General features: G+C 43.3%; 1 long non-coding RNA gene across 1 annotated transcript in view; it reads left to right on the forward strand.

Moving 5' to 3' along the window:
- The first annotated feature begins 8 nt into the window (after window positions 1–8).
- The window catches only part of LOC143788411 (uncharacterized), a 46,427-nt gene continuing 28,046 nt past the window's right edge, over window positions 9–18,389 (forward strand). Inside the window, exons 1-2 of the long non-coding RNA XR_013218623.1 lie at window positions 9–923; window positions 1,468–1,535. This is a non-coding gene — a long non-coding RNA (uncharacterized LOC143788411). The remainder of the gene's footprint in view (window positions 924–1,467; window positions 1,536–18,389) is intronic.

Here is an 18,389-nt window from a genome sequence, read left to right on the forward strand (position 1 = left end):
GTCAGATACCCTGAGACAGCAGGATAGGGATCATGTTTATTGACAAGTAACTCATCAAGAAACTCTATTTATACGCCTGGCAGGAGCTCAGGTCCTGGACTTGGGCTTTGAAGCCAAAGGAGGAAGGACGACTGGTAAAGAGACAATCTATCTGAAATCTAAAGAGTGGGGGTAGGGATGCTCCAATTATTTAGGTGCACCCCTATATTGAATACATTCATTGTCTTTCTACTGCTCTTGAAAGACTTTTCTACCAGACTTGAAAAAGACAGAAGATTTAAGGGCTTTTTTTGTTCCAAGCAAAATCTAAATGCTTGGTGAGGAAGCGGTGCCAACGAATAGGTCAGATGTCTTCAGGATCCAAGAAAGGTGGAGTAAAAGTCTGGGCCTTGTTGATGTCTGAACAAATGGACTGTATAATGTATAAGCAGAAATTTGCTCAAATCTATATTTATCTAATTACTTTATTGGATGATGCGATGCTGGAGTTGGCAAATTTAATGTGCGCGATGAGTACGTCCTGGCAGAGCAAGAGAAGATACTCCCATAAATGGGATCTATTGGCATTTTCAACTTTGGACAACCAGACTGGGAAGTCCGCAGAGCGAAAACAATCCATTAGTGGATTAAAACTTCTCAAAATATTTTGGACACGATGGTTGTTCTTTGCTCCTTTTACTTATGGATATCGCCTCTTCCAATTTGGATCCTTATGTTTGTGGACCTCCATTCCAACGAGTAGTCTCCAACTATTACTGGAGTTTGGATTAAGCCTGCGGTTTCACAGTGGGAAGCACTTCTGGAATGGGAATGCTATGTATTAGCCACAACAAGTCATTCTACTCCCCCCTCCTGTTATATGCAGTGTGCCAGGACTACTGAATGAATAAACTCGGAGACATGCTCATAGATTATAGCTGCAGGTATGAAACACACAGCCAAGAGTCACAGGAATCCTGTACGTGTCTTTTGTGCGCGTGATCCCGGCTAGAGGTTACTGAGACTCAGATAGGAGATCGCCATTCATAATTCATAACCAGGAATTTCAGCAATGCATGGATCTCAGAAAGTGTCCGCTCAATATTATAAATATTCATGAAGCCTGAGGAGATCCTATGGCACGCATCATACTTTGATGATGAACCTTTTTCAGTTATCAAACAAAAGGTTTGAGATGCAAACTATGCCATGCTTAGGACTGACCATATCTTTACCTGCTGTCATTTATGCAGTTGTCTACAGCTTTTTGCAAGCCCTATCATTGTAATTGTATTTTCTTAGCATTACTTCTCTTAGTATTATTATATTTTTACTTCCTAGATTTTAGCGCATGTAAAAGTTCATCGTAAGTTTCATGTTTCTGTCCAGTCCTAGAATTTTGTCAATGCATTGCTCTTAATGTAATATTCATTCCTTGCCTTTATTTACAATGGAGGCTAATATTGTTCTTTTGTGTTTTCAATACAGGAAGATTACAGAAAGAAAAATGTCTAAGAAAATGCATTGAATACATTATAGCGGTAACAATCTTAAATGTAAGTAAAAAAAAGAATAATAATGGCACGTAATAAAAAATAATCAAGCAATCACTGCGTTGTCACTCTACGGGGTCATTTGTTTGGAATGGATTTTGGGTGATTATTTTTTCCTTAACTTATATTTGTGGGGATCTAGTATGTAAAATGACCACACAAACATAATGCATGATGATCATATGATGGAGAATTATGGGCATTAATATTATACTATGCCAAAAGGCTTCATATACTGTACACATAACAGCTAACGTATCATATACACATGATGGCACATTGATATCTACGACTATGTGATTTCCATGCAGGCAGTTTTATGGATTTAACTACTATGTTATTTCCTCTGATTAGCGCCTAGCTGCAAATTTAGAGAAAATACTCTTTTTATCCAAACAACACACTAATTAATGATAATATATCAAACAACTTACATACATTATATTGGCCATCAAGATCTAAAAACATTTATCTGCTTGTGGATCACCCAATGTCTTAAAACAGTGGGCTGGACGCATATATGGTAACTTTGCAGTGACATTTTAGAACATCATTTCAAAGTCAGTAGTAGGGAGCAGGATGTCAGAAATGACTGGATTACCCATAGGGAAGACAAAGATGATTCATTACCATTCCTGCCTTCCTGAGCACTGAATGATCTCCATGACCAACAGTGCTTCCTCCTCAGGTCCAAGTGATCATGTGATTGCCGAGTGCCAGAAGGGAGCAGGAGCTGCTTAGCATATCCTGATCAGCTCTGCCGTTTGTGATTCGAGAGGCTGAACTTGCCCTGTAACTGGAGCTAATATGCTAGCCCCAGTTACAGGGAAATCAGCGATAATGAAGCTGTGTTTAGATGTTGAATTGGTGCCCAAAGGTCTTTTATGGTGGGCACAATGTGTGAAATAAATGAAAAAAATATAAAAAAGCAAAAAAAAATAAAATAAATAAAAATAAGGCCCCGAGTAGCACAAAAAAATGGCAAAAAGACATTTGAATAAATAAATAAATAAATTAAAATGTAAGGGTTCTTAAAACTTCATGTATGAAAAAAACACCTAAATTGTGCTTGGTCATGATGAACTGGTGAAAATGTCCTGGTCTGGAACTAAATACCAAAAACAAAATGATTGTAAATAACACATAGAGTATATGAACAAAATAGCTTTTGTGCATTATGCATATTAATAGGGATTGTTCCCTTTCAGGTAATTTTCATTCCTGAGGCAGTTTGGTATAAAAAAAAACAAACTGCACTGTATCACCATTCCTGGCTCCACTGGCGAGTCTCTGAGCTGTGCTCGATGTCTGGCACTGATGTCTCCCCGCAGTGTTCACGTGTCACCAGCACTGCAGCCAGTGTCAAGCCCCAGGAGCAGTGATGGAGACTCGCCGGGGGACCTGAAGAAGGCGAGTACAGAACTTTTTTTTATGAAACTGTCCCTATTGATGACAATTAACTAACTCTTTAATATATTGTACACTGTACACTTTAGATAGGTTAACTGTTTCTTATGGAGTTTGTCGAGGAAAACATGAGGGTTTTTCCTATTTCAAAGGTTATTTTAGGCTGAAACTTTTATAACCTATCTAGATTAGTAAAGATTAGAGATGTGGAGCGGCCCCCAGACGCAGGGCAGTGGGGTACTCGGTACCGGGTCTCTCGGTTCTGGGGATGTCACAGTGACCTGACCCAGTCCGTGGCCCTGCAAAGGGGCGCCAAATTAAAGATGTAGGTGACGGTGTAGGTCGCAGTAAATAACGAGGACACAGGGTTGCAGTCTCTTTACCTTTTTACTGAAGGCTTCGGCTTCCGCAATCCAGAGCACTGCTAACAGGGCTGGCTGAGACCGGCCGGTCCGAAGGCACATCCAGAGTTCCCTTTGCAGGTGGAAATCAGTGCCTACCCACTAGCGCCTGGGTGTTGTAGTACTTCCCTGCTGAGCACCACGGGATAGTCCTCACAACTGTCGTGTATGTTTCTGTTCTCTCTCCGTCCCCCAGATGATATGGATAGGACGCACCCGTATGACGGGGTAGGCCTGGAGTTATTTTATAGGGACCCTAGAGACGCCCCTCTCCCACAATTGCCTCCGTTGTCTTCATTAGGTGAAAAGGTGAGACAGCCAACCTAGAGTTAACTGCCCTGCCGTAGTTTAAAGTAATGCGTAGAGCCCAATACTTCCTCGGCGTTCCGGCCGCCGGCTACGCGCCTCAGAAGGATGTTGCCGATCTCGGGGCACGACTCCTTCTGGTTCTATCGCCTTTGTGCTGTGACCTCGTTTCTCACTTCTCCACAATATACTTCGCTTCGGGTCCTTTCTTAAGATGCCGCCGCAATGAGGTGCAGGCGCGGTTCCGTAACAATCTGTCCTGTGCTAGGCCACTGTCAGGATCCCACCCCTGACAGGGACCTCCCTGTGTCTTTCCAAGCAACCTCTTCTCTCACTAGATGTTACCTAGGCAAAACCCGGTCAGCTTCTCTCTAACTTCCTATCCAACCCCCAGTTTTACCAGAGGGAGTGGCCTAATACATAGAACCCTTTGCTCCCCCTGGTGGCCGGAGTGTGAAGTGTAATGTGTGACTGTGATACCTGGTCAGGTGAACTCTTTTAGTGCAATCAGACGTACCATCACTCCCCTTAGCGGCAGAGCGATGTTACTGCAACGACCAGGTCTCTGGGGCGCTGCGGATGAGCAAACCCGAATTGTAAAGTTCGGGGTTCATACCAGACACCTAGTGTCCAAAGCTGAACTCCGAGCACGGACTTCTCCCCGAAGTCCATTTTAGTGTTCGGATGGAGAGAGAGACAGAGAGAGTAACCTTTTACAGCACCAAAGTTCAGGTTCTCATTGACTTCTGTAGGGTTTGGGTTGAAGTTTGGGTAGAGTTCTGGTACTCAAACCAAACTTTTGACTAAGGTTCGGTCAAACTCGATGAACCCGAATATCCACGAGTCCGCTCATCCCTAGTAGATATCCAACTCTGGTTCAGCATGTGCCTTGCTGCTCCATTCAAAATTTTTGGGGCTAACAGAAATAACTGAAAAAAAGGGTCCCCTAATTTGGTGATCACCTGGGGGTCTGATGGCTGGAACCTCCATCACTCACCAGTAGATAAGTGATAAATCCATCAATCTGGAATAGTCCTTTAAGCGTATATAATTCCTTTACAGTGTAATATTCACAGTATTTACTGAGACACAATAAACTGTTTTCACTGGAACTTTCACCTCCCAACTTGAACCAACCTCTTCATAACCCATCCTAGAGGTAAAGGTGTTTGTTTGGTCCATGCACATAAATCAGTGTACACTATATTACTAAGTAGATGGGCCTAAATTTAGTTTCCTAATCACATATTCTACAGCCTAATGGAGGACTAATGAAAGGATTGATATAGTACCCAGTTTAGGCCTTCTCAATTGTAAAAGCCAAGGTAGTTGTCTTATCTGCAAGTACCGGAGCAATCCCCTCACCATAAGCACTTCTGTTTATTGACCTTATAAACAGGGTCAGTAAGAAAGACTCACAGCTCAATCGTATTAAAAGCAATAGAGATACTTAATAAAAATATGAGCTCTATGAATAGCAACTTATTAAGAGTTTTAGTGTAAAATGGGCATTATGAGTTGCCCACAGGGCAGTGGGGTACTCGGCACCGAGTCCGGTCGCAAGGGGGATGTCACGGAGGCTGCGACCCGGTCCTTGGCCCTGGGCCTCAACGTTAAAGGTCTTTAAAGGGGAAAATGTACAAAGTCTGTTGTGACGCCACCTGTGGTGTTCGGTCAGTAGTGGGACTGACGCTGCGTTGAAGGGGTCCCCTGGGGGATGTTGTTGCTGCACGGGTGTTACACTTCCCACAGGTGAAGCGGGCTTCCCAGGTGTCCTATGGTGTGTGGCCAAGATGATGGTATGTGCCGATGAATAAATGGAGGAGACAAGTTGTAAGTCTTTACCTGGTTTACTGTAGGTACTGGCCACAGTCCAGGGTATGAGGCACGGATGATGGTGGTCCGGCCGGCTCAGAGGCAATGGATGGTCGCCTTATCCCAGTAGAGGTCCGTGAGCCTTTCCAACTAGCACCGTTAAAGGTGAGGTCCCTGCTGCCTTAAACTTCCTGCAGAGTCCTCTATTCACCCTGTCCTAAGACAGGTACCCGCATGACGGGCAGCTTGAGCCTTTTTACAGGGACTCTATCATGCCCCGGGCTCCTCAGGTGCTGCTGCGTCTCTGGCGTGGTGCGGGCAGTTAACGTGTAGTGTCGTGCCCTCTGGTTCTGGTCTGTGTCCTAGAGTCCCACAAAAGCCTTGGGCTCCCGGTTCCCGGTACTGCGCTTCAGCTCTGAGGGTACCCTGCCACAGTTCCCCTCTGACCTCCGTTCCTCTCCTGTGCTCCTTCCCTTCTGGCTACTCCACATTCAACCCTTCCAGGTTATCTGTCCTTCCAGAGGCTGCAGCTCCCTCGTGGCTGCCAGGCCTCTCTGTCTGCACTCAGTTCCAGACTTCCTTCTTCTTCAGTGTCTCTGCCAGACTAAACTAACTCCTCCTCCAGGTCAGGATACATATAGCCTAGGGAAGCTCCCCTGAATCCGGGTGCTGAGCTCCCCCTCCTGGCCTGGATTCAGAATGTGTTGCATGTGTGTGCCTTACCTGGTGAAGAGAACTCCATTGCCTCTGAGCATTACAATACTCTCCCCGAAGGGAAAACAACATCACTGCAGCAACCGGTAACCTGGGGTGCTGCAATTACACTTTCAACAAACTACATAAAAAGAACTGTATAGATACAGGGAAGAGCAAAGGGGTAGCAATGTTTTGAGCTTTTGACTTTCAGGCTCCATATCTCACCATCCACTACTGCTTTGATCATGAGACTACCATCATTTTATAGAAAATCATCTTGGCTATCTCATACATAAATTTGACTTGCCCGTATTTGGCATATGATTAGTTCTTGTCATGTCACTGCATTGTTACTGTTTTGCTTTTGATGATGGAAAAATATTTTTTTTCCTGAATATTACAAATTACAACCTGTCCTCGCATTCCCTAATAGCTCAGTGTATTTTTAGGCTGATGTCCAAGTGAGGAGCAGCCATAAAGATTTTCCAAGAAAAGAGAAACGGCATCATCCAGCTCATTGGTATCGGTCTCTTGGCCAAGAAGATTGCCAACTTGCATCATGAGCGCACCATGACAGTTGGAAGAATATGAAATGAATTCCGCCCATTCATTCAGAAGCCAAAAGGTGGACATCCAGGCAAAATATCGGAGTCAACAAGTCGGCTCATCACAAGGTCTATCAGTTCTGTCACAACAAACACAGCAGTGGAGATGGCTCATATGCCTCATAATACTGAGATCACAGATGTCGATGCAAGCACAGTACACAAGTGTGGAATGGTGGCCCGAAAAAACCTGAAGAAGCCTCAACTTCAATATTGTCATAGGAAGCGTCGGTTTCAGTTTGAAAACAAGTACGAAAACTGGACATTTAAAGATTTGAAACTGGTGATTTGGGGCGATGAAATGAAAGTCAATAGACTAGGCTGTGATAGGTGCAAATGGGTCTGAAAGAAACAAGGAAAAAGGGGCTAACGGATTGAGAAATTGAAGAAAATGTCAAGATTGGTGGAGGAAGCCTGATGATATGGGGTTGTTCCACAGCCAAAGGCTTTGGATGTTTGACCAGGATCGATGGTGGTCTCAATCCTGAGCTGTATTTGAGTATCCTACAAGATGAGTTATTTCATACACTCAAGTACTATGGGTATGAAAAAGATGACATAGCGTTCCAACAGGACAACAACACGAAGCATATGTCGAAATTGGCGAAGAAATGGTTCAATGACAATGAAGTAGAGGTGCTGGATTGGCCCCCACAGTCCCCAGACCTCAACCCAATCAAACACTTGTGGGAAGAATTGAAGGAAAAGCTGTATACAGACCCAAGTGAGTCGACTAGTATGCACCAACTTTTGGAACATGTAGAAGATACGTGAGATGACACATGTTTGAATCTGATCGAGAACATGCCCAGAAGGATTCAGGCAGTGTTGTAAGCCTGAGGCGGATTTACAAACTACTAACAAAATAATAAAAAATAACATTAAAATCTTTAGGAGCAAAACAGTAACAATGCAGTGATATGACAAGAATCTCCATAACTAATCATGTACTAAATAGTTGCAAGTGAAACTTAAGTATGAGATTTCCAAGATGATTGTCTATAAAGTGATGGTAGTCTCAAGTTCAAAGCAGAAATGAATAATGACATATGGAGCCTAAGAGTCTTTAGCTCAAAACATTGTTGCCCCTTTGCTCTTCACTGTAAATATAAAAAGCTTTGTAATATTTCTTATCATATAAATTTAGCCACTTTTTCCCCTCCCACCTTCCTCTTGTTCACCGTTAAAAAAAAAAAAAAAAGTCAAATTAGTCTTGTTGAAGACAAAGTGGACTGGAATGCCGGTACAATGAAGTGTCAGCTTACTCAGCGTATTGCATTGTGAAGTCTGTGGAGAAGGGAGAGTGAGCTGGAGTTAGCAAGTTTACATTGCGTTTGAGCCACACATCAGTGGCTCTGTCATGGCTTCCACAGATGGAAGCCTCAATGGAGCCACTGATGGGCAGCCCAAACATACTCTGAGAAAACAAGCAGAGACAGAGAGACATATCATGCTGCATTGTCATGCGACTTATCCATATGCCGGATTCACATCTACACTGCTCAGTACTGCTGTAAAATGTCCTTCCTGCTGCAGCTACTTCTGTTTGTGTGTTACAGAGAATGAAGAGCAGCAATCCATTTCTCTGTATGTACAGAGGCAGCATTAGGAGTGGGGGGCAATCTGAGCAATTACCCAGGACCTTCACCCCCCAAGGACCCCCTGCATCTATAGCAGAAATTGCATAAATAATAACCCTGCCTTAGCAATGTAATTCCTGCTGTTGAGAAAGTTTAAGGACCTTTGGTGACATCACCGTCATTTGACGGTGATGTCATCACAGGGACCGAAATGGGCGGGAGTTTAGAATAACTGAAGAAGAGGAGATTGGTAAGTATTCTATAGTGTGTAAATATATATATATATATATATATATATATATATATATATAAATATATGTATGTGCTCTGTGTATGTATGTCTCTGTATATATGGTCTCTGTGTATGCATGCATCCGTATGTATATGCTCTGTATATGCATGCGTCTACATGTAGCGGCTTCGTGTATGCATGCATTTGTATGTAAGTTCTCTGTGGATGCATGCGTCTGTATATACGTCCTCCATGTATGCATGCATCTGAATGTGGAAGGTCCTTATATGCAAGCGTCTATATGTAGGTTCTCCATGTATGCATGCGTTTATTTGTAGGTGCCCTGTGTATGTATGGGTCTGTATGTAGGAGCTCTGTGTATATATATGTCTGTATACAGGTGCTCTATGTATGCATGTGTTAGTATGTAAGTGCTCTGTGTATGTATGTATCTGTATGTAAGCACTCCGTGCAGGCATGCGTCTGTATGTAAGTGCTATGGGTATGCTTGCATTTGTATGTAGGTGCAGCGTGTATGCATGCGTCTATTTGTAGGTGCCTTTTGTATGCATGTGTCTGTATGCAAGAGCTCTGTGTATGCATGTGTCTGTATGCAAGAGCTCTGTGTATGCATGTGCAGCATGTATGCATGCGTCTGTATGTAGGTGCTCCGTGTATGCAAATATTCATGTGTGTGAATGGCCCAAAGTCCAGACCTAAATTCCATTCATTGTTTGTGGCAAGACTTGAAAAAATTGCTGTTCACAGACGCTGTACCTCGAATCTCACTGAGCTAAAGCTCGTTCGCAAAAAAAGAAAGGATGAAAATGTCAGCCTCTAGGTGTGCACAGGGCTGCCACTAGAAATTTCGGGGCCCCATACTGGCAAAATTATTGGGGCCCCCTTGAGACTCCGCCCAGGCTCCACCCCAGCCCCGCCTCCACGCTCCACCCCTCAAACTGTCCACAGCCCCACCGCTCTCTCTTGGAAAAACGCCACTTCTCACCTATCACACATTGACAGTTCCCATCACCAGATCACACATATAGCCGGCAGCTTTTGTTTTGGCCAAAAGATTTTTTATGCCACCAAAATGACAAGGTAGACACTTTTGGCCAGGCCCTACTCTACTGTAACCTATTAAATATTTGTTAAAATATGCAATACAATATAGGTATATTTTTATTTATTTTTCAATTTTTAAAATGACCTATAATACCACATACAAGGAACAAATACCACAGCACCATGACCAGACACCATATTATCACCACAGTGACCTATAATACCACATACAAGGAACAAATACCACAGCACCATGACCAGACACCATATTATCACCACAGTGACCTATAATACCACATACAAGGAACAAATACCGCCACACCATGACCAGATGACATATTACCACCACAGTGATCGAATAATATCAAATACAAGGAACAATTACCACAACATCATGACCAGACCACATATTACCACCACATAGTGACTGAATACTACAATACTGATCAATAATAAAAAAAAACACAATACTATCACCATAAGTGCCAGTATTCAGAGGAGATCTGTACTTAGTATGCAGTGTCTGTGTACAGGTAATACAGTGATCACCAGTGACATTATACACAGGAGCTCTGTATATAGTGAATAGGTAATCCAGTGATCACTGGTGACATTATACACAGGACCTCTGTATATAGTATACAGTGTATAGTGTCAGTGTATAGGTAACACTGACTCACCAGTGACGTCTCTAGGTGAAGTCCTTCATCTTTCATCCCGCACAGACCGCCATCACTTCATCCAGCCAGGACTCGTTTCTGCAGGAAGTAACACAGTTATCTCGAGTTCCACTTGCAGAACACATTACTTAATTTTCCCAACTTCTACATTACACCACATGAAGAAGGCGACATAGTATCATTCTACACAGTAATAGGACCGCCCCTCCTTTTAAAACAGTGTACTCAAAAAATAAAATAAATACATCACTGCAGTAATAATATCCCTTAATTAGCCTCTATGATAATAATATTCCCCATCCTGGCCCCCGTGTGTCTCATTCCTGGCGTCAGCCATATGTTCTCCCATCCTGCCCTAATGAGTATCCATTCTGCCCCATATGATCTCCCCATCCTGCCCCATCTGTCTTCATCGTATCCATCCTGCCCCATGATCCTGCCCCATCTGTCTCCAATCCTGCCTCCAGTGTCTCCAATCATGCCCGTATCACCATTCTGCCCCGTCTCCAATCAGGCCCCCATTTCTGCAATCATGCCCCCTTTGTCTCAATTTTGCCCCATCTGTTTCCATTCCTGCCCCAGTGTCTCCAGTCATGCCCCAGTGTCTCCAGTCATGCCGCCATGTCTGTCATCCTGCCCCGTGTCTCCAATCATGCCGTTTCTCCTTTCTGCCCCTGTGTCCAGCTTTCTGCCCTGGGCCCCCCGGATCGCTGCTCTCATTAAAAAAAAAAAAAAAAAAGTTCTGCTTACCTGCCGCGCTCCTGCTCTCTCCACGCAGCTGAAGCGTGCACTCGCCGGCGACTGACAATGACGTCAGACGCCGGTGACATGCATGCTGCGGCTGACGTCAGCTGCCAGCCTCGGATTGGCTGGCGGCTGTTAACTATTGACGTGCGGGCGCGGGCCCGCACGTCAATAGCGTTAAACAGCTGCAGCGCCGGCCGCCGCTAAGGGCCCAGTTCAGCCTGCGGCTGCCGGTAGGGGCCCGGTGAGCAGATGAGACGGGGCCCGATACTGGCCCCCTCTGCTCACCGGGCCCGGGCCCCATACGTCAGTCACGGCTGTAATGCCCTGATGGCGGCCCTGGGTGTGCAAAGCTGGTGGAGACATACCCTAAAAGATTTGCAACAGTAATTGCAATACATTTAAGTTTGCAGGTCTAACTTGAAAAAATGGAGAGACGTTCACGAGGTATGAATACCAACATGCAGAGCCTACACGGCTTTAAATTGACCTGAACATGAGGCTCATACTTGATGACACGAGGGTGACCTAGTACCTCCATATGCAAATTGCCTCTTCAGATACAAAGAGGACTTCTATTCTATAGCACCACCTGTTGGAAGCAGCAATCCTACAAGTCACAATCAAGTCTTGCAATATGACTTAGGATAAAAGTCAAATCAGAATCTCAATTTGCAGACACAGTGTTTCGAGCTATTGCGTCTCGTCAGTGCAAAATATTAGAACTGATTTGGCTTTTCATGGATTTCAGTAGTGAGTGGATAAATAAATCGGTCTACTACCACTCTTTTCACCATACGTGCTGGAGAGCAGGTCTTGGGCTGTAGCCATTTTTACACCAGGTGTAACAGATCAAACATCTGGGACCGGCGAGGTTTATCCCTTTGGTAGCGCCAGAGGTGCAACTGTTGTGCCTGGACCGCCAGGGTGATGTCCAAACATGCCATAATCGTCACCTTCAGGTTGTCATACTCCTTGGCATCCTGCAGGGCAAGGTCGTAGTACATTCTGTGGCTCCCCAGTAAGGTATTGAGCTAAAACTTCTGCCTATTGCTCTGGAGGCAGTATCTCTGTCTGCCAACCTCCAGATACAGTCAGGAAATCCTCAATGTCGTCCTCCAGAGTCACCTTCTGTAAGGACTCCTGTCTATTTCACCTTATCTGGCTACCTTCACTTTGGCTGGCAGGTGGTGTCATTTTTTTGGTCTGGACAGTTTGGGACAGGAAAGCCATCTACTACTGATACAGCTGCTGAACCTGCAGTAACTGCCACTGAAACGTAAATCCCTAGCCTTGTCCAGGCACTAACTAAATAGGCCTGACTACATCAGACACCGCTGAAGTATTATATATAATATAATACCTACTGGTCCCACAAGTGGACTTTGACATGTGATCCTTAATCACATTGATAGTACAGTGTGCAACCTATGTAGAACAGGTAGCTATCTAACTTGTCAGTGTTTGACAGACAGCCCATCTGGCCCCGTCCCAGCACAATCTGATTGGCTGAGGGATATGGCAGACATGGAGGCGATTGTTAGGCATTCGTTTTGCCATAGCAACCATTGTCACCCTGCAATTGTGCTGCGGGGAAGCGAATGGGCTCACAAAGGGAAGTTTTTTTTACCTCGTTAAACTCCTTACTTTTCGCTGTTACAACTGACAGAGTCATGTGAGGGGTCAATGTGCTGGGATGAGAGCTATGTCCCAGCACACACAGCAGGAGCCTGGCTGTGTAAAACAGCCGGCTCCTTTTGTAGATAGGATGGGCACAACTCCTGAGCCCAAGTCATCTGTCTCATATGTCGGATTGCTGGAAATCACCTGCAATCTTGATGTACAGTAATCAGGAAATAACAGTGTCACTCTGAAAACAGTCAGCATGTCAATTCACAAATCATTTCACAGGGAAACATATTTATGAATCGCTCACTTAATTATTAATTGACTGTAACTGACTATTTACTGAACATCTATCGTTTTTTTCATCCCTATTAGCATTACATTGATTGTAGGGCACTTAGGGGATTAGTAAAAGTACTCAGCTCTGACATAGTAATTGTGCATACAGCAGGATAACAGAATTTACTGACAGTATTAACCTCAGTCCTGCGCGATGCGTGGAGGCTCATATGTTATTATCATAGACCAAGAATTTCACCCTGAGATCTCAGCAGTGATGTGCACTTGTACAAAAAGAGATTAACAATGTAGTAATGAAAAAAAAACTTATGGGGATGGGAATACGATTGTAAAATATGATGGGCCTTTATGAAAAGAACCAAGTCATCTGCGATGTGAGTATTGGATCTCTGATGTACGGGATAGTAATTTGCATCATATCCTACATAAATCTGTAAATCATATGAACTATTATAGTAGCAGAGGGGATGTGCACATAATAGGTGCAGAAGAACTACTCAGCAAAGATTTATTCATACATGTAATAGCTCAATTTAGTTGATAGGTAAAGAAGATCTTCCTAAAGGCTCAGGCATAGAGCATAGCTGTATATCTGCAGTCTTTATGTCGTTGCATGGCGGTCATATCATCCTCTAGTTTGCATGGCCTCTTCGGTTGCCATACAGAGCTCCATTTATATGTTGTAGGTAGAAATCTACTATATTTTGCAAAGCCTAGCATTAGTCATTGTATAACTCTTAAATGTCCCTCCTTGCGGAGAGTGCCAAGCTGGTGTAAGGAGACTTTTAGGCCATGCAATGCCCCTATGGGAATTTAAATATGCAAATAGTCTCTTAAGAAGAAAGAGGACATGATCTCTGGTGCCACAATCCTAAAAGTCAATATCGACCCAATAATAAGCCTTGACACTTTATATAGGATAAGAAGCCAAACCAGAAACTCCATGTGCAAATATGTGTTTTGTAGTGTTGCCCCTCCTCAGTGCAAAGCAGGAGATCTGATTTGGCTGAGGAGTCTATTTACATACGTAAATTCCCAGAGGAGCATTGCATGGCCTATAACTCTTCTTATAGTGGCTTGGAAACATTCCCCCCTTTGAATCGCAATCAGATTCCTCTCACATAGCCAAATCAGATCTCTTGCTTTGCACTGAAGAGGGGCAGCATCCCGAAACACGTGTCTGCAAATGGAGTGTCTGGCTTATTTTTGTGTCGTAAATCATGTGGCAAAACTCGATATTGACTTTTAGGATTTACAACATCCAGTTGGCACCAGAGATTAAGTGATCTTCCTTCTGAGGAGGCTATTTGCATATTTAACTCTTAAATGTTATTTATAGCCATCATAGGAAACTCTGTAATGTGTCTTCTGCTACTTTCTGAGCCATTTCTTGCCCTCTCACTTGCGTGATGAACTCACCCAAGGCAGAGACAAGGGGTAGGCACCTTCCTAAGATGCTACCTCCTGCCTGCCCAAGGGCAAAAAAATCCTGATGGTGTTGAATGCCTGTGGCTGCTAGTATTCTGATACAGGTAGTGACACTGGTGCAGCCATAATTTGATAGCTGAGGTCCATGGAGCACGAACTATAGCAGCGCCCAGCACTTAACCTTGGTTAGGTCACCTGGCTCTCCAGGGTAGACTAATGTGTCTATTATCATCTCCGTTTTCCCATTTATGTTGGGCGATTTATTTTATTCCAGGTCACTTTATATTTAATAAAATTAATTTTGTATATACTATGTGAACTAATTGGTAAATATTATATTACCTTTATATCTTAATTTACTCTGTGACCCTTGTGTTAGTTAACCCTTGTGACTGCATTTTGTGAGGACTTCCCCTTTTTCTCTCTCTTTAGTTCTTATATAATCTTTCATATTTGTTTTGGTTATTTTAATCATGTACTGAATAAAAATTGTATTATTCTTTTGAAATATTGTCTGTGTATCATATTTGTAGGTTTGCTTAATTGAAACATGATCGAACAATGAATGATTCTATAACTTTGAAAACTCACTCCATGTTGAGCCTCACCCCTAAAATACACAACTTTTTTACCTTTGCTGATATTTTTGGGTGAAAAAAGGAACAACTTTATGGGAAGTGGTCATCAGAACGGCAGGAGGGTGCTTTAGGGGACCTGTTACCTTACTCTCTGACTGTTCATCGGGGAGTGAGGGGGCACCATCGGCTTCATCTGCCTAGGGCACCAAAATACCTTGCTCCGGACCTAACAGCATTTCCTCTGAGAATCCACAGGCGCAATCTAATGATGTTATCATGTTTCTTAGCATGAATCTCAGTACCACAGACTGAATGATGGAAGAGGGATCCAATGTTTCCCTCCTCCACCCTTTTATTCAATGGTATTTGCATTCTAAGGATGCAGATACCATTGAAATTGTGAGATCTGGTGGGGAAATAGTGGTGCTGTTAGGTACTGGGGATCCCCAATTCATGGGCAGAATGCCACTGTTTCCGGTTTCCATCTCTTTGACTGTCCTAGGCTGTGGGTTGGCCAGGAAAAGCCAAAGAGGCTGAATAAGGTCCATGGGTTACAGTTTGTCCTAGTCTGGTGTTTTGCATTCAAACAAATGCTTAAACCTGGGGAGATTTAAAAAAAAACAACAACCAATAATGGTAATGAGAAAATAAAAAGTATTTTTAACACGTATCAAAACCCAAAATAGGGTAAGCAAAAAAGGGAGTGTGGGCGGGAGCCTTGAAGAAGGAGAAAAGGAAGAATGGCAACATGACACAATAAATATCCCATGCCGGTTGGATAGGACTATGCTATAACAAACTGCAATAACAGGGACCATTAATTTTAAAATAGAGGTGGAAGACAAAAAGAGGAAGGGGTGGACTTCTGACACCAAGCTATTAGGTGCCAAAATAATGGAGTGTGAGAATACTTTGTACTCTATCAAAAGAGGATCCCAATTCCTCGATGGTCCGGTACAATATAAGAAAGGAGAGGAAAAATTTTCAAAGAATAAATTTACTAAATTGTATCCGAACCTTAACTGAGGGGTCAGGGCTCATGTAGAAAGTAAAATGGGGAATATGTGTCCGACATGCCTTTTTTTTCTAACGAGGAAGTAATTTTAGAAAATGGTTTTTAAACACCACAAAATAAGCCTGACTTAAAGCCAATTATCCGAACTACGATGCTGTTAGTTTGGGTGTTCAGACCAGAAGGCAAGTGGTGAAATGCACCAATAATATGTTTATTTTAAATGGTTTTAGATGGGCCTGACTACGGTACATCTACAACGGCTGGCCATCATCCAACAAAGAGAAAACTACGTACACGTCAGGTGTGTTGATTTTTAAGCTTGAATATCATCATTATCATATTAAAGATTGTTCTGTGCACATAGAATATTCCTCGATCTGTCCAAACATACAAATAAACGACTGTTGATTGCCATACATATAGCCGATCAGCGGTCATTAACGGCTTAGATTGGCCTTTCTAAAAAGTCACTAAAAATCATTGCACCAGAAGAACGAGAATTTTGCTTATTCGTTGGATGATTGCCAACCTGTTTGGATGGGCTGATACTTGTAGTAGTGAATGAGCGTTCCTACGAAAGCGCATTCCCTAATTATTGGCTCGTCTAAATGGTCCATGACTCTCAACCTTCTATTTTTAGGATTAGTTCAAATCTCAAAGGGGTTTCATAAGATGAGAAAAAAGGGTCTAATTTTTCTCCCACAAATGGTGCCGTTCTTGGCCATAGGATGCGTCTCATATTACGTCCGAGTCACAATTAGCTATCTTTTATTACTCAGCAGTTCCAACCTGAATTAGCACTGACATCAGAGGTGGGTAAAAGAAGCACAAGAGGAGTTAAAGGGGTTGTCTGGCTTTAAAAAAAGAAAATGAGCAATCTGATCCCTGCAGTCACAAAAACAGGACTTCATCACTTTTGGTCTAAACCAGTGTTCCCCAACTCCGGTCCTCAAAAGCCACCAACAGGTCATGTTTTCAGGATTTCCTTAGTATTACACAGGAGATACTTGCGTCAGCTGGACAACCAAGAGTCCCATCACCTGTGTAATACTAATGTAATCCTGAAAACATGACCTGTAGGTGGCTCTTGAGGGCCGGAGTTGGGGAACACTGGTCTAAACGGAGACAACTGGAGCAGTCGCTGTGGGTGACGGGGCATTAAACCAATGAGTATTGGCTCATTTGTTATTTTAGAATTTCCTGGCTTTGACAATTTTTTTTTACGTTAAATAACCCCTATTAGGCCAGAGTAACACGCGCGATAACTATCTCTTCCCAGACAATCGGATCGAATATGCTAATGACACTCTGATCAAACTCCGATCCGAGCGATATCTCTGATCCAATAATGGAGGCACAGGTGAGGAGAAGATGGAGAACTTAATTTCTCCATCTTCGCCATTGTCTGAGTGCACTGATGTCAGACTGTACTTATATCACATCTGACTGCAGTCCAATGTTTTACAAGCAGCTATAGACTTGAAAGGGTGCGTGTCATCCAATTTGTGGATCACATCGCAGCATGCTGCAATTTTTATCCACAGAGGGCTGGCTCATACAACCGTGTAACTCGGATGAGTGGTATCTGACGTGGCAGTGCAGATCTGCATTTTCCTTCTCTTGCCGATTCGGTCTGCTGAAAAAAATCCCAGCATGCTGAGAGTGGCTTCGCAAATCAGATCATGCGCACCCATATACGGTAAGTCTATTTACGCTGATACAGACAGTGGAGAAGATGGAGAAATTAAGTTCTCCATCTTCTCACCTGTGCTTCCATTATTGGATCACAGATGGCATTCGACCCAGAGTTTGATCAGAGTGTCACTAAGTTCTCTGCACTTGTGATACGATTTCCTCATGTGATAGAATCGGATCACAGTGACATGACGCTCAGCTCAAACTCTGATCAACTTGAGCCGAGTGCCACTTAAATATTTGATCCGATTCTCTCGCAAGAGGGACTCAAGACTCCTGTGACTGCCACCAGATTTACTCTATGGAAAAAGACTGAAATCTGCACTGTCCCATTATATAACATTGGTCGAATGCCATCCGAAAAAACATCGATAAGCACTGGTCCATTGTGTGAGCGAGCCCTAAGTCATACTGCTCCCTTTCTCAGACGGTGGTTATTAGCAGATTTTTAATAGAGTACCTCTGTCTTTCAGACAAGACAACAAATAATTATTTTGACATGCCGAGTGCATAACTCATTTTTTACAACGCTAATTTTACAAGGTCGTAATCTCTTGGACTTGTAAAATGCATTGATGCTCCTGGCCTTTTCCATTTTTTATTTTGTATGCTCAGTAGGACGCGCTGCTCTCATGAGCCGCTGTGATTTGACCACTGCCAATAGTAGTCGTCTGTTGGCAGGAT

This window comes from Ranitomeya variabilis, chromosome 8 (assembly GCF_051348905.1).
Source record: "Ranitomeya variabilis isolate aRanVar5 chromosome 8, aRanVar5.hap1, whole genome shotgun sequence".
Classification (NCBI taxonomy): domain Eukaryota; kingdom Metazoa; phylum Chordata; class Amphibia; order Anura; family Dendrobatidae; genus Ranitomeya; species Ranitomeya variabilis.